This window comes from Pipistrellus hanaki (assembly GCF_964339955.1).
Source record: "Pipistrellus hanaki genome assembly, chromosome: 9".
Lineage (NCBI taxonomy): Eukaryota > Metazoa > Chordata > Mammalia > Chiroptera > Vespertilionidae > Pipistrellus > Pipistrellus hanaki.
Genome location: NC_140511.1, coordinates 54,415,484 through 54,431,638, shown reverse-complemented (window position 1 = coordinate 54,431,638; position 16,155 = coordinate 54,415,484). Strand labels below are relative to the sequence as shown.

The 16,155-nt window shown below is 48.4% G+C and overlaps 1 protein-coding gene across 1 annotated transcript in view; it reads left to right on the top strand.

Annotated features, from left to right (window-relative positions):
• Positions 1-16,155, top strand: part of SERGEF (secretion regulating guanine nucleotide exchange factor) — a 184,341-nt gene that overhangs the window by 153,839 nt on the left and 14,347 nt on the right.

The window sequence follows — 16,155 nt, the reverse complement described above, 5'->3', positions numbered from 1 at the left end:
GCCTGTCTGAGGCAGTTTCAGCTGCTATAACCAGATACCATACGCTTCAACAACATAAGCTTAAACAACAAACTCTTATTGCTCATGGTTCTGGAGCCTGGAAGTTTGGGATCAGGGTGCCAGCATGGTGGGTTCTTGGTGTGAACCCTCCTTCTGGTTTACAGATGGCCGTCTTCTTACTGTGTCCTCACATGGTGGACAGCAGAGAGAGGGGAAGCAAGTTCTCTCTCCTGTCTCTTATCAGGGCACTGATCCCTTCATTACTTAATCATCTCCCAAAGGCCACATATCCAAAGCCTGTCACATTGGGAGTAGAGTTTCAGCGCACGAATTTGGGGGGACACAAGCATTCGGTCCATAGCAGGCCCAGCTCACAGAGGGCTTCCTTAAATGTTCCAGGTTAAAGCAATTGTATCTTTAATTCTGTAGGGAATAAGATGTCACTGATCATTTCTAAGTAGGACTATGCATAAAACCCTAGGGTTGGAAAGGACATTAGAGGTAACCCAGTCCCGCTCTCTGTCTCACAGGTAAAGAATGAATCCCAAAAGGGGAAGTGACTAATCTGAGGACAGACAACTAGTTCATGATGGAGCAGGATCCAGGGCCAGAACCAGAACCAGAACCAGATCTCTGGCTTCAAATACAGTGGTCTCTCACACTTTGTGATGTGATCTGTGCTCTGGGAAGATGAGTGAGGCTTTTTCCTGGAAGTAGACGAAGAGAGTTTCTAGTGAGAAGGAAAGGAGGGATGGGGGGCTTTTATATAAACTTTGGGGTGAAAAGTAACCTTGGAGGTCTTTGATCAGGGCCTTGATAGTGGGCAAGGGGATGGGGCTGATGGAGGAGACACAGAGGTGCAATTAGTGGAACATGGATGTGGAAGGCAGGTGAGAGAGAAAAGGCTACTGGTACTTTCTTTGGTTACTGTTCTTTACTAAATTGAATCTCTCTCTCTCTCTCTCTCTCTCTCTCTCTCTCTCTCTCTCTCTCTCTCTCTCTCTCTCTCTCCCGTTCTCCCGTCCCTCTTGTCTAGGGGGCCTGGTCCTTTTCTAAAATCTGGGCTTCCAGGTCTTAAGTCTTCAGAAATGTGATCCATTTTCCAGGCACCACTCTGGCCTCATGTTTTGCGCATGGGATATTGGCACTGCCATCATCACCTGAGTGTCTCTGGTTTTAGGTTTCCTGCCAGGCCCTGGGAAGGTGCTGTCTGTGTAACTTGTCTCCATCCCATGACTGTAGCTTTGGAACCAAAGCCCTGAGACGACCTCCAACAGACACAAGCTCCATAGAAGGCCAGGCGCCTGGCCTGAAGGGGGCACCGGGCCGACCTCTAATCACGGGTGCCTTGCCTCAGGCCTGTAGGCCACCAGCCTCAGAACATAGGGTCACTAGCAGGCAGATTCCTGGGCTCCATCCCACACCTACTGAATCAGAATCTCTGGGGGCGGGGCCAGGGATCTGTATTTTGGATAAAAATCAAGTTTTGTTTTTTTTGTTTTATACTGGAAATTGAGATTCTGTCTTAAATTGCTTAATTTTTTTGTCTGGCCCTGTTCCCTTGTTTGAAAAATGGGAAATGATGTATATAGTTTACAGTGAAAATAGAAAATTTTGAAAAAATGCTACAAGTTTTACATATATTTATAAAACTAACAGACAGCTATAATTATTATATATATATCACTAAGTTGACAGTCTCGGGGCCAAGAAAGTTTGGAACATTTCTCAGATTGAAATACACTGAAAACTGGTAAAAGGTCTGAGTGCTCACACTTGGAGCATGTGTGTTCCCCAAGCACGTGAATATATGAATGAATGCCTACAGGAAACAGAGGCCCTGAAGCAAGGCCATTAAAGCTTTCTCTTCAATGCCCTCCACCTCATGCATGCATTCAGTCAGCATCATTCACTGAGTGCCTAATACGTGCCAGGGCACTGTGCCAGGCTGAGAATATAGAGATGAATAAGATATGGTCTCTGACCCCAAGGGGTTGGAGATCAATACCGAAATGAGTGTTCAATCTGCTATGATTTGCTCCAGCTCCAGGTGGGTAGAGAGGTGGCTATCAGTGCTTTGGCAACAAGAGGAGGAGCCAGCTGTCAGGGAAGGTGTCGTCAAGGAGGTGACACGGGTGCTGCACCTTGAACACGAGCACCATTGTTTCAAGACAGAAGCCCCCCTCACAATCCCTGGCTTCTTTCTTTCATTCCATCAAATCCTCTCCAGTTTCCTCTCATCCTCCTTCAGATCAGTCTCAGAGAGTCAGCATTCTCGGCTTTTTCCCTTCTCTCCCTACCAAAACCGGCTTTCACTAAAGTCAGTACTTAGGTTCAATCCTAAACATCTGTGTTTAAAACAGTAACCCCCCACCCCAACTCCAACTGGGGATCGAACCTAAAAGTTGGCTATATGCCCTGATTGGGAATCTACCTGGCGACCTTTCAATGCATGGGATGATGCTCAACCAATTGAGCCACACTGGCCAGGGATAGCTGAAGTGGTTTTAAGGTCTATGGAGACTTGTTTGTATGTTTGCCTCTGACATCTCCAGCTGATAGAGCTGTTGTGCTTTGTTGGAGGTGAGAGGATTGGTGACAAGTGGTTTTCCCTAGTCCTTGTTATTTTACTAGTTAACTAATCACTATTTTATTTAACTGTAAAGAATCAAGGATTAACACATTGGTCTAAGTGGAACTGTAGGATGACCTTTGTGTTTAAGGTAGGATGACAATGGTTAATGGGCCAGACCTTAAGCTGACAGAGTCCTTCACCATGTATGTCCGTTCTACTAAAAAACATGTCCTTTCTACTAAAAAAGTGCTCCACAAACCAGTGGTCTCGACCTTGGACAGTGCTAATTAGAAATGAAGAACCTCAGGCCCGCCGAAACTGGTTTGGCTCAGTGGATAGAACGTCGGCCTGTGGTCTGAAAGGTCCCAGGTTCGATTCCGTCAAGGGCATGTACCTTGGTTGCGGGCACATCCCCAGTAGGGGGTGTGCAAGAGGCAGCTGATTGATGACTCTCTCTCATTGATGTTTCTAACTCTCTATTCCTCTCTCTTCCTCTCTGTAAAAAATCAATAAAATATATTTAGAAAGAAAGAAAGAAAGAAAGAAAGAAAGAAAGAAAGAAAGAAAGAAAGAAAGAAAGAACGAACCTCAGGCCCTACCTGAGACCTGCCGAATCACAACCTGTATTCAGCAATTCATGTGCACATTAAAGTTTGAGAGACACTTCAAAGTTAATTTTCTCCCCATTTATTTTATTTTGTTTTTTTTAATCATCGCACTGAAGTCCAGAGAGGTAAAAGGACAAGATCCTGTAACAGACCCAGGATTCAAGGCCTGGTCCATCCAATTCCAAGTTCAGTTTTCTGTCCACTACATAGCTGGGCTTCTTTATGCCATATTAATTAATGCATCCTTTTTTAATGTCCCTGGTCAGTGAAGAGGGGGGTGGAAATGACACTTTTTCAAGGTACAAATGCATCTTCTCGGGAGCTTTAGGATATCAAGGAGAGTTCAAGGGGAGTTCATACCCTGAGCTGTGACTTTATGCCAGGTACTTGGACACGTCTGCATGACAGGAAATATTGTCTCACTTTACAGAGTGAAGGGACCCTCAGTATGTTACTGAGCATAGTCAGCCTGTAGGACTCAAAGAGGCAGGAGCTGAAGGTAGTATTTAAAATCCTGATAGTAGAACTTCCTGGGTCAGAGGTCAAGGAATCAAATGCTTAAACATTTTTTTTTCCCAATGGCTGAAGTAAGATTCTCTCCCTGAACAAGGCCAGTTTCCTCCTTGAATCATCAGGTTTGGTGGCTGCTCGCTCCTTCCGAAGTCAGGGATTCAGGCTTCGGTCACTTGCAGCTCCTCTTGATTTATGAACAACTGTCTCGTAGAGTGAAAGTGGTTTTCCCAAAGAGAAAAAAATTGCTTAAACTAAGAATCAAGATGACAAAATGTATTATTTATAAGGGCCTAAAAAAAGTGCCGGATCCTCCACTCAAAGTGAGCAGGCGACAGCCGAGCGCTGTGTGGAGTGGAGCCCAGCAGACTCCGACTGGATCCACGTGGTAGGCTGGTCAGCCAGCTCTGCTCAGTATTCCAAGGGTCCTTCTCAGGAAGTGGCTCCAGCTGCCGATATATAGAGGGCAGCTCGTACAAATGGGTCCCAACTTACAAGTGTGTGCAATGGGATCAGCTAAATGAGAAATTCTTTTATTTTTTAAATTTGTTTTTATTGGTGTTGGTGAGAAAGAGTGAGATAGAAACATAGATGAATCCATTGTTTGCCTCCTGCACTTCTCCCACCAGGGATTGGACCACAAACCCGGGCATGTACTCCAACTGGGAATTAAACCAATGTTCTTGTGGTGCATGGGTTGATGCTCAACTACTGAGGCACACCAGCAGGGCTAAATAAGAAATTCTTCAAGGGGACTAGAGGAAATGCATAAGAGTCTGTGGATTTGTGGGAAAACACACACACACTCCCACCCCATTTATAAGTTTACAAAGCATAGCATTCCTGACATCAGGTATGGTGCATTCTGGGAGTGGAGGCCAGATGGGACAGGGGTAGACACAGGGTTTCTCTGCATTGCCGCCTCTGGCCCCTGGTTCTCTATGGACCATGCAGCTGTTGGTGACACTGTCCATGTGGAGTCAGTCCTACCACTTCCAGGAAACAGCCACTTCTTATTGCATCACAGTTCTTTCGTCCTTAAGGTTTGGCTCATTCTTGAAGTTACAGCTATTTCTATGTTTTCTTTTAAAATAATGTTTACAACATCATAAACTCAGAATCAGCAAATCTGCATTTTGTCCAGTGGTGAAGAAACAGGTCAGTATCTAAGGGTTTCTGACTAGTGTTACAGAAAACCTGTCACTCATCCCTTGCCTCGGCCATAATACCTTTGCTATGTAGGTGCTTGTGATACTGACTTAGATCTGAGGACAATTTCCCAAATCCATCTTCCTTAGAGGGCAACATCCAGGGACAGGAGGGAGGTGACTGAAAAAGAGAAGGTGATGCCAAGGGACTTCTGAGGACTCCCAAGGAAGCATGAGATTGCGCTCTGGCTTCAGAGTGTTTACAAGTCTGCTTTTACCACAGAACAATGGTCTGGGGTTTGAATAAACTATAGAGGCTATAGCACAGAGAACCCTCTCACCTGTCTCTAATCTTCCCTCTATTTTATCCTCTTCCTTCCGCTTCAGAATTTATCTCCCTGGATATGGTGACTACACTATGGGGTAAAAATGCTTCCAGCCGAAACCGGTTTGGCTCAATGGATAGAGCATCGGCTTGGGGACTGAAAGGTCCCGGGTTTGATTCCGGTCAAGGGCATGTACCTTGGTTGCGGGCATATCCCCAGTAGGGGGTGTGCAAGAGGCAGCTGATCGATGACTCTCTCTCGTCGATGTTTCTAACTCTCTCCCTTCCTCTCTGAACAAAATCAATAAAATATATATATTTTTAAAAAATGCTTCCAGTAGCTCATGCTGTGTTTGGAGGTTGCTATGTGTTGGCTGATGGCCTTCTCCCCAGCCCATGGGAGTGGTGGTCCAGGGGCCCTGATGTAGGCCCCTAGCAGCATTACCTGGTATTGCCTCAGGTTCTAATTTAAAAGATTAGAAATGGTACCTCATATCAGAATGGGTACCTATTCCCATTGAATGGACGCCTGAATATGAATCTAGGCTCAGGTTTACCTAAATGCCTTGGCAGTGCAGGGAGCTTTCAAAAAGGGACATCTGACCTTTCTGTCCTCCATACCCCAATTCAGAATTAAGGTTTTATAAGTATAGAAGAAATCTTCAGCATTTAAAAACCCAGTTGTCTACTCAATATTTGAATGAGAAGAAACAAGGTATAGAAGGACATAGTCTGTTGAAACTAGTTGAATTCAAGTCCCATCTTCACCACTCTCTAGCTATGTCAGTGGTGCTCAACCTTTCTAATGCCTCGACCCTTTAATGTAGTTCCTCTTAGGCTCTACTGCAGTGATTCTCAACTTGTGGGTCACGACCCACAGGTTGAGAACCACTAGCAGGGTCGCCTAAGACCATCGGAAAACAGATATTTACAATTCATTAACAGTATTTACATTAGAATTTATTAACCTTCCTTGTGACAAGCATACCATAGGCATGGGTTAACAGTAGGAGGAACTGGGGGAGACATTTTTGGGATCTTTTCAAGTTTTCTGTAAATCTATTCCAAAAATTAAAATATGTCGGACAAAAAAGTTAAGAACCATATCATTTCACTCATGTGTGGGATATAAAACTGAAAGCAACACACGAACAAACAAGAAAAACAAACAAAAACTCATAGACACAGACAACGGTGTGGTGGTTACCGGAGGGAAGGGAGTGGGGAGGGTAGTAAAGGGTAAAGGGGGTCAAATACATGGTGATGGAAGAAGATTGAGCTTTGGGTGGTGGGCCCACAATGCAATATACAGTTGATGTATTATAGAATGGTACACGTGAAACCTTTATAATCTTATTAACCATTGTCATCCCAATAAATTTATTGTTAAAGTTTATTAAAAGAAATTCCTGCTCTCCTGCTTGCTGCCTGTATGACTTGGGCGTGTTCCTCAGCTATGTGACGGGGGACAGGACCGCACGGCAGGGTTGAGACCGTGACAGTGCTTTGGAAACAGTGTCCCCACATTCTTGCTGAGCATGCAGGTTCTCTGCTGGCCTCTGCAGCTCCTCACCAGGAGGCCGTCCAGGGGTTGCCCCAGCGGGCCCCACCCCTCTGGAATCCCTCCATGGGCAGAATTCTGTGCAGGAAATGTCTCCCTAACCTTTCCTGACAGCTTGCTCCGAGGGACCAAGGTCTCATTTTTATTTTTATACGTCACCTCATTTCCCCCCCCCCCCCCCCCCACCTTGAATTTAGTTTTTCTCTTCAGGAATCAGCATATGACTCAAACCGCCAGTTCTAAATTTAGTATCGCCTGTGATACCAGGAACGCAGGCAGCACTGCCTGGGATATGTATTTGGAAATAATGGTTTTATTTACCCACATTCAGTAATTCTGACTGCCTGCTGGGTTCTTTCAGGAAAGAGTTTGTCATCTCCTTTCCTCCTAATAATGAAATGTTGCTGCTCAGGTCCCAGAGGCCCAGCCTGAGCCAGACGCTGGTGACTTGAGTCTCTGTTTAATTAAACAGTATCATCCCTGGCACTCTCCAGGGCTCCTGTTTGGAGGGAGTTTGGAGACAAGGCTTATGGATTCTTTGGACCCTCAAGCTTCTCTCTGGGCTCCAGGATGATAAGCTTAACCCCACACCCCCTTCAGCACCCCCCCCCCCCCCCATTTTTCGGAGAGTTGCCCCTTCAGTGCTGGAATAGATGGGAGGAGGAGAACATTCCACATGGGTAGAGCCATTTGCCCTGTAAATCACATACGGCGGCTGCCCTCAGAACTATAGTTCATTCATTTATTTTAAGAAAAAATGTTTTGAGCATTTGCCATGTATCGAACACCATGCTAGTTATTAGGGTTATAATAGTGACCCGGACAAAGTCCTACTCCCCCAAGGTTTACGATCTTGTACACATGGTTTGTATGGCTCTAGCATAAAGCAGGTGCTAAGGGGTGATACATAATTAATTCGGGAGATAGTGGGTATTAGTAAGCCAGGGATGCAGTAATAAAGTCGAGTGGCTTAGCAGAAATTTACTCTCAGTTCTAGAGGCCAGAAGACAGACAGTGCATGTCAGCAGGACCGCACTCCCTCTGGGGACTTCCGGGGAGGACCCTTCCCGGCCTCTTCTGTCTTCTGGCGGCTCCAGGCGTTCCTTGGCTGCCTCTGTTTTTGCATCGCTCCCTCCTTGGTGTGTCTGTTTCTCCTTGTCTTCCTCTTACAGGGACACTGGTGATTGGACTTTGGGCCTTCGTGGGTAATCCAGGATGAGCATCCTGGCCCCTGATTTAGTTATGTCTATAACAGCTCTGGGAGAGAATGCGTCGCTTTCTCCAGCTGCTGGTGGCTGCTGGCACTCCTTGACTTGTGGCCACATCACTCCAAGCTCTGCCTCCTCGGTCACATTGCTTCCTCCTATGTGTGTCGATGCCCCTCTGCCTTTCTTTTACAAGGACATTTGTGATGACACGTAGGGCCTTCACAGGTAATCCAGGACAGTCTTCTCGTTTCCAAATCCTTAACTTGGACACATATGTAAAGACTGCTTTTCCAAATGAGGTCACATGTGCAGATTCTAGGGGCTGAGACCTGGACGTTTCTTCTGGAGGGCCACTGTTCAACCCACTGCACAGTGCGAGGCTGTAAGACTGTATATTCACCTATGAGGTGGGTTTTATTGTCATTTTCCGCAGAAGGGCACTCAGTGATTTACCCAAGGTCATTAAAACAGAAAGTATCAGAACTGGGGCTGGGAACCCGGAGTTGTCTGACTTTGAGGCCCATTCTTTTCTTCCTGTGACCTTCTGACCACCTAGAATGTTTGAGGTGTCTCTCCTTTGGTTTAACACACAAATAGCCATGGGAAGACCATGCTTAGCTTTACCAGGTATTCTGATCTAGTAGGAACTAGGTCGAGACAACTGTTGGCTGAGAGATGGACAGGGAGCTTGGGGGAAGGAGAGATGAGGAGGTAGAGGGCTGGGAATGAAGAGGGGCCCTTAGAGCCCAGGGTCGGGGCAGAGATACCTATTAAGTAAGAGAAATAGCTTAAAGGAAGAGAGGGCTGTGCTTTGCCATCTTAAGAGTTTTTCCAGCACCTTCTCTGGTGTGAGGGCTCTATGCTTGCCTGCAGCGTGGGAAGTCTCTGGCCAAAGACGCTGATACAGCTTGAGGGCCCGTCTAGGGTTGCTGTCCTTTTTCCTCTGGCGTTTCCTGAGCACAGTCACGAGTGAGGCACTGGACACTCAAGGAGGCACGTCTTGTGGTCCTTGTCCCAGAGGCAGAGCAGAAAAAGATCGAGAGCCAAATCCCACTCTGCCTTTCACCGTGGGACCTCAGACGAGGTACTTCATCTTTCCAAGCTCCGGTTTGGACCAGCCGGCTCCATTGCAGGGATGGTCCATTCAGTGTCTGTTTACCCCATGTGTCAAACATGATCATTTTTCACGTGTGCCTGAGCATGTTGGGAGCACTGCTCTGGGAGCCAGGCCTCTGAGGCTGAAGCTGCACCAAGTTCAGATGACAGGGAGCTGAGCAAAGGCTGCTGCAGATGTATGTCCCAGCCCTCTGGAGCGAGAAGGGGGTTATTAAAGAGTCAGAGCCCTCGTGTTGGCAGCCCTGCGCCTGGGGATGTATTTGGATCGCTGCGATGATTTCCTTTCCAGGGCCCCCTCGCATTTAGTAGACTTGCTCCTGCAAATGCGCCCTGTCTCAGCTGCACTAATGGGGCCCGAGGAAAGAGGTTTCATCCATCCCTGGGCTAACGCTGTTCAGGGGAGGAATGCTCCCTTCCCCAGGAGACAATGACAGTGAGAGACTTTGGGGATGGAAAAGGTCAGGGGAGGAGGCAGAGCGAAGGCAGCCTGCTCAGTCACCGCCCCAGAGAAAGCCCCTCCAGAGCTCACGGTCTGAGCAGAGCATAAGCTTCCCACTTCCTGGCAGGAGTCACATGATTAGCCTTCAGGAGGAAGACCCCTCAGGGACTAACAGCATCCTCATCTTCTCCTGACACTCAGGCGTGGATTTAGACGTGATGAGACCCTGAGGTCCTTGTGCAGACCCGATTCTCCATCCAGATCCCAACACCCAGGAAGGATGGAGCCTAAAGAGCATTTGACAGATGCTGGTTGTGATGCTTGAATGAACAAACGGATGCAGACCCCTGCTTCTTGCTGGCATTAACCCCATCTCCACGAGAAGGAGAGCTCAGAGGGGTCAGCAACTCTGCTCTGGCCAGGAATTCTAGTCCCAGCGCTCTTCAGAGAGGTTCTGTTTCTTCATCCACAGTGGGGACACTGATAAAGCATGGGCTCTGAGGTCTCCCTTACTGTGAGACCTGACTCTCCAAGCCTCAGCTTCTTCATCTGTAACAAACATCGGAAAAGCAAACCTATCTCTCAGATGAAAGCACCCAGCTCCCCACATATTAGGGTTCTCCAAGGAAACAACACAGAGGATCTATCTGTCTGTCTATCTATCTATCTATCTATCTATCTATCTATCTATCTATCTATCTTAAAGAATTATCTCACATGATTATGGAGGCTGGGAGGTCCAGAATCCTTAGAACTGGATTTAGGCAAGAGCTGAGTTGATATTGCAGCCTCCAGTAGGCAAGGTTTCTATGTAGCAGCCTCGAGGCAGAATCCCTTCTTCAGGAAACCTCAGCCTTTGTCCTTAAGGCCTTCCACTGATTGGATGAGGGCCATCAAAAGTTATTATATGTTAACACATCTGAAAAAAAGCCTTTATGCCAACATCTTGACCAAACAACTGGTGACCAACCAAGGTGACAGCAGAATTAGCCATCACATCAGGAAGGGGTCAGGATTCCTGACAAGGAGGTTTCCTTCCCTCTCTCCTGTCCTCGCTCTTTTTCCAAGTCATTGCTAAGGTCAGGAGAGGTGACCTCTGTTGTGAGAATCTGAGCAGTGGGCCTGTGTGTTCCTGTCGTCTCTCTCACGTCTGTTCTGCTGACCTCACACCCCAAGGAATCAGTGTCCCTGCCTCTGAAGGCAAGTCCTAGACCCTTAGTGGTTCTCCGTTGAATTCTGCACTCTACGCCCTACCATTTTCCTCTGTATCTTGCCCAAGTCGTTCCCAATCTGCTGCTCTAATATTCGCAGTGTTGCAGTTATTATTTTGGTTTCTTCAATGAAAAGACCTGAGCTCTGCCACAGCCAGAGATTTTAGCCTCCAGGATGACCTTTCTGGCCGGGTTAATTCGCAGTGACGGGGCTGAAAGGAAAGGCTTGGTGGGGGAGTAAGAGTTAACTCCCTGCCCTGAGTGTTTCAGGTGGCATTCTGCCTGGAAGCAGAGAGCTGGACTCCATTCCATTTTAGAGATTTATACTCTGCAGGTGATCCAAAATGCTTCTCCTTTTAATGGAACATGGAGTTGCTTTTGCCAAAGTTGAAGGATGCCTAGATGGGATCTCTAAAGCAACATAAGGTTGGGGAGAGAGCTCTGGACCAGGGATTAGAAGACCCGGACCCAGATCTGCTACCTCCCCGTGAGATCATGGGCAAATCTCTCATGAGTTTAGGCCCAGCTACGTCTCATAGGTCCCGGAAACAGCACTCACCTTCCCTTTGCACAGAGACTACCTTCCAGCTTTCAGAGCATCTTCGTGATGCATCATCTTCATTCCTCACCAACCCTGAGCATTGGGCAGGACATAGACGTGGGAAGGGAGTGTCTCCATTTTGCAGACAAGGTTCAAAGAGATTCCCTGACTTGCCTGAGTTCACGCTAGAATTGAACCCAGGGTCCTTAGTCCAGCTTGTTTGGGGTACCCTTTGGAATGTGGCCATGTCTGTAAAACTATGAGAGCGCACATTGGAGTTGGCAGATGGCTGGTGGGGGATCCAGTGGGAAGGACAGTAGCACAGGAGGGGGGTGACCCTGCTTTCCTGCTCCCGCTCCCCAGCACCAAAGCTTCGGAGGGAACCAGAGTGTGGGTGAACTCACGTCAGCTGAAGGAGGGTTGGCCTCTAGCTACTCAAATTAAAATGTTTTCTGATGCCGGTGACTCAATTCAGAAAACATTTATTGAGGCTTTATCACAGAGCAGGTTCTCTACCGGGGGCAGAATAAGTAAGCAGAAGTAAAATGCAAAGTAGACTGTCTGTCTACTTCTGTAAGCAGAAGTGTAATGAAAAGTTTTATATTTGAACTGTAAACAGAGGGCTTTGGTTTACAGGGGAAGGTGTGTGCCATTAAGTCATCATCTCAGGGACAGGAAGGCAAATACAGCTGAGCCCTGAAGGATGAAGCAGGATTTGACCACCAGGAGACAGAGGAGGAGCAGGGCCTCTCCCCTGTTCTTCTTGGCCGTGGCTGCCGTGGTGCGACAGGAAGCCAGCTGCCAAAGCCTGTTTGCCGTGGGACCTGGCCAGCCCTAACCCTGGTGGAGCCTCTGTCCTCGCTTGTCAGATTTGATGCAATGCCCTGAAGTACATCCTGCAAAGCAAGAGTCTGCTTGGCAGCTCTCCGAAGAATAGACGGCAGGAGGGGCACGCCGGCCCTCGGCAGGGGACTGGCAGGAGGGAAGGAGGCACCTTTCTAGTGATTGTGTCTCCCCTCCTAGGGGCTGAGAGGCAGGAGCTATTGCTTTGCATGTGTAATTTTAGACTGAGTGTTTGGTGTCGTTATTTAAAAACTGGATTCTCAGTCTCTTGTGCAGTTTTCTGTCAGCTTGTTGCCATGGAGAAGTCGGGCTGGAAGCTCTGTCCTCCTGTGTCAGCATTTCTGGACCTGCCAGCTGCCTCCTGCTCCTTCTCCAGATGGAGGGGGCACTGGGCCCACTGGGGGCAGGTCCTCTCTCTGCAGGCACCAGAGCTGCTGCGTCTCTCTTCCCTTGGGGATGGGAGACTTCTTTCTTGGTGCATTGACTCTCAGCTCTACCCTAAGCGCCTGGATGTGCTAGGCACTCTGCTGTGCTCTGTGAGTACAAAGAGGACTGTGCCAGGGCCACAGCATCTCCAGGCAGGGCTCTGCCAGCGAGTTCCATCACCCATCTCTTTCCTGTTCCTCCACCTCGCTCTCACTTCAGAATTGAAAGGACTGTGTTTGTTTCCCCTCCAACCTTTATCGCTGCTCATTTGGAATCTCCACGCCTGGACCTCACTTCCTCTCTCTCCTGCACCCAACACAGGACCCCGGGGCCAACGCGGGCGCTCACCCAGGACTCCTCTGTAATGAAATCCTTTCTCTGACTGCTCAGGGGGTCTGTCTGTCCTGTCCTCCTTCTGTTTTGATCGAAGGGGCAGCCTGCTTGGCTGCTCGAGCCAGTGCAGAAAGGGAAGACTTTGGAACCAGGTGAACCGGGGTTTGCGTTTTGGCTCCCCCTTTTCTAGCTGTATGATCTCAGCAAGTGGCACCTTCACGTGGAGCCTGAGTCAAACCCAATGCTTTCCTTTAAACTTGAATCGCCAGCCTGTCAGTAATTGGAGTAGTCATTTTAGAAACAGCATAGAGATGGATGACCCAGAAGGTGGGACCACACCCAGGTGGGACCCAGCTGAGCAAGTGGCCCTGCAGAGAGACCCAGGCTGTTACCCTGACGTCCTGTATGACCCAATCAAGTCTCTTTCCTTAACGGAGACCTCGAATTCCCTACTTGGAAAAATAGGGACTTGGATTGGGTGATTGTGAAGGGTTCTGTTTGCTCTTAAAATCTGAAGATTTAACTTGAAAAGAAAAATCTTCCCTCAGCTACTGCTGCCACCATCACCAATGTCCCTCAGCTGGCGGCTGACCTCAGCATGACCCTTCTGCCAGCCGCTCCAAGCTGCTCTCCCAGGAAGCTCTGGGCTAGAACATTGACATTGGATGTGCAAATCTCTTTTGGATGTAAAATCCCTTTGAATGCATCATCTCTATCCCCACCCCCAGTCCAGTGGCCGGGCTTGGCTTGCACCCCAGAACAGTGCAGAATTGCTGGAAGGAGTGGTTTTTTTTTTCCTTAGCTGCCTTCACCTGTGTCTTGCTTTTCCTCAGGACCTGTTGTCTTTCCGAGCCTCTGGCTGCTAAGGATTCTATTTCTTGAGCTACCTGTAGTCCAGGGCTCTGTGCTAGGCACAGGGTACAGAGATGCAGAAGGCACCATCCCCTGGGCAGTCTCACAGTCTGTGACACGGACAGGCAAAGCAAAGCCGGCTCTGAAGTCACTGGAGGCTGTCCAGGGAACTGGGAACTTGGGTTCCCGCCATCACCCTTCCTCTGTCTTGGGCCAGTTCTTCCCTTCTCCAGGCCCAGTTTCCTCTTGTGTAGTGCTGAGCGGGTCGGCCCAGGGATCTCAATGTTCCCTTCCTGCCCTGCAACTTCCACTTTAAGTGCTGTAGCTCTGTGAAGGAATGATTGTCGTAGAGTTTTCAGAAGAATGAGGACCAGAGCTGAGCCTTGAAGGCTAGCCTAGGATTAGGACTGGCCCAGGAGAAATGGACCAGCGCCTTTCTGGCTGGGGGAAGAGGAGACGGTGGAGCATGGGTGAGGGTGGGCAGGGTGGGAAGCCCTCCTGACGACAGCATGTGGCTCATGGGGAATGAGATCCATCTTAGAGGAGGCAGCTCTTGCCTTCTATCGGAAGGAAGGCCCTCATCCCCAGGGGTGGGGTACCAGTGGTACCTGCAGGAATGAGCAGCAATGAGGCAGGTTAAAACCAGAGCTCCCTTCCTATCCTGTGGCCCCTGTGTGACGCATATCATGGCAGAAAGACGTCCATCAGGAAGGCGCAAGTGTCAAAGCTAGGAGAGGTGCCGAAACCGGTTTGGCCCAGTGGATAGAGCGTCAGTCTGTGGACTCAAAGGTCCCAGGTTCGATCCGGTCAAGGGCATGTACCTTGATTGCAGGCACATTCCTGGTAGGGAGTGTGTGGGAGGCAGCTGGTCGATGTTTCTCTCTCATTGATGTTTCTAGCTTTCTATCCCTCTCCCTACCTCTCTGTGAAAAATCAATAAAATATATTTAAAAAAAAAAAAAAAAGCTACAAGAGGTTACCTCCTCTCCAGGCCTTTTCTTTCTCATTCTGGCTAGCAGGTACTTGATTCTTAAGACCAGCATAGAGTGTGAAAGAGTCAGTCTTCCCGGGATTGCTGCCCTTCTTCTATCGTCTGTCCCTCCCCAAATGTTTTCCTGAAGTCAAGGTAACAAGAGGAATATTTTGCTGTGTCCTTGGGATTGGATTCCAGATTCATGTGTCCGGCCTATGTGTCAAAGGCTTGCCCATCCTAGACCTGCATGTGATTTTCATCCTGACCTCCTGGCCAAGGTTGTTTTTATCCTCTCAGCCCTCGGTACCCATAGCTTCACAGATGCCAAGTCACCGTGTTCCTGCCTCCTTGCTTTCTCTCTGAACATCTCTCTTCTGCATTCCATCTGAGAGCATAGGCTCTGCTTCTGCTTTCAAACAGATCTTCCCAGAGCCCCTCCTTTATAGTCAGTCTCGAGTTTAGAAAAGCGTCTGGGAGCCCCTGACGTTATCTATGGTGACAACAGCATGGCAAGGATGGTCACTGTTATTGCCCAGATTTTGCTTTTGAAACACAGCTTTGACTGCTTCTCCCTTTCCCAAAAGTCTAGTGGTTCCAGTGGCTGCTGAATCAAGGCCAAAATCTTTAGTCAGGCATTTTGAGGATTGTGTTTCCTGAGCCATCTGCAATGATATGCCCTGTACCTATTGTCTCCGATGTTCTTCCTTCCATTAGACTGAACTGCCACCATTGGCTCTGCAAGCTCCATCTCCTCCCCAGCAAGGCCTTTGTTCCCTCTGTTCTTCCTGTTTGGAATGCCCTTCCTCCCCTCATACATAACTTTGTTCCGCTGGAAAGTTTGTCCTGATCACCTAGCTTATATGTTTCTTGATGTCAGATGTGATGAATGGCTCACTCTGTATCACAGTATCAGCTACCAAGTAAAATTCAGCGAATGTTTTATGACTGGCTGGGAAGACCAGGTTCAGCCCATTTTCAAGCGAACTAGGGTTTGCATTAGTGAAGCTCAGTCATCCAGGCCTTCCGGCCAGGCCTCAGTGTCTCTGAGTTTCTGTGGAGGGATCGGGAAGTTCCCTGGTATCTGTGGGCATATATTAAGTGAGCCAGCTCCACACGGTCATGTGTGCTGCATACAAGCAAACTGGCACGAGAGGGTAGAAACCCAGGGAACCATACTAGTTATGGAGTCGATCCTGCTGTGTCCAGATGGGGATCAGCCATCCAAGGTACAGGGGCCTGTATAATCCTGGATGTCAATATTCTGAAGGGCCCATTTGGGGCCCTCTGACAGGGGTGGGGAGGGTCTGACAGCAGGAATCCCAAGGAAATTATTATGATGCACTCAAATTCCAAGGGGTTCCAGCCAGGCAGCAACTTGGGGGATAGATAAGAGGCTCTGGCCCTTTTGTAGTAAGTGGTGGGATGGCGAGAGAGTCCTAGTAGAGCGTCAGGGTCCTGCCCAGCCATTTAGAGATTGACTCAGGAC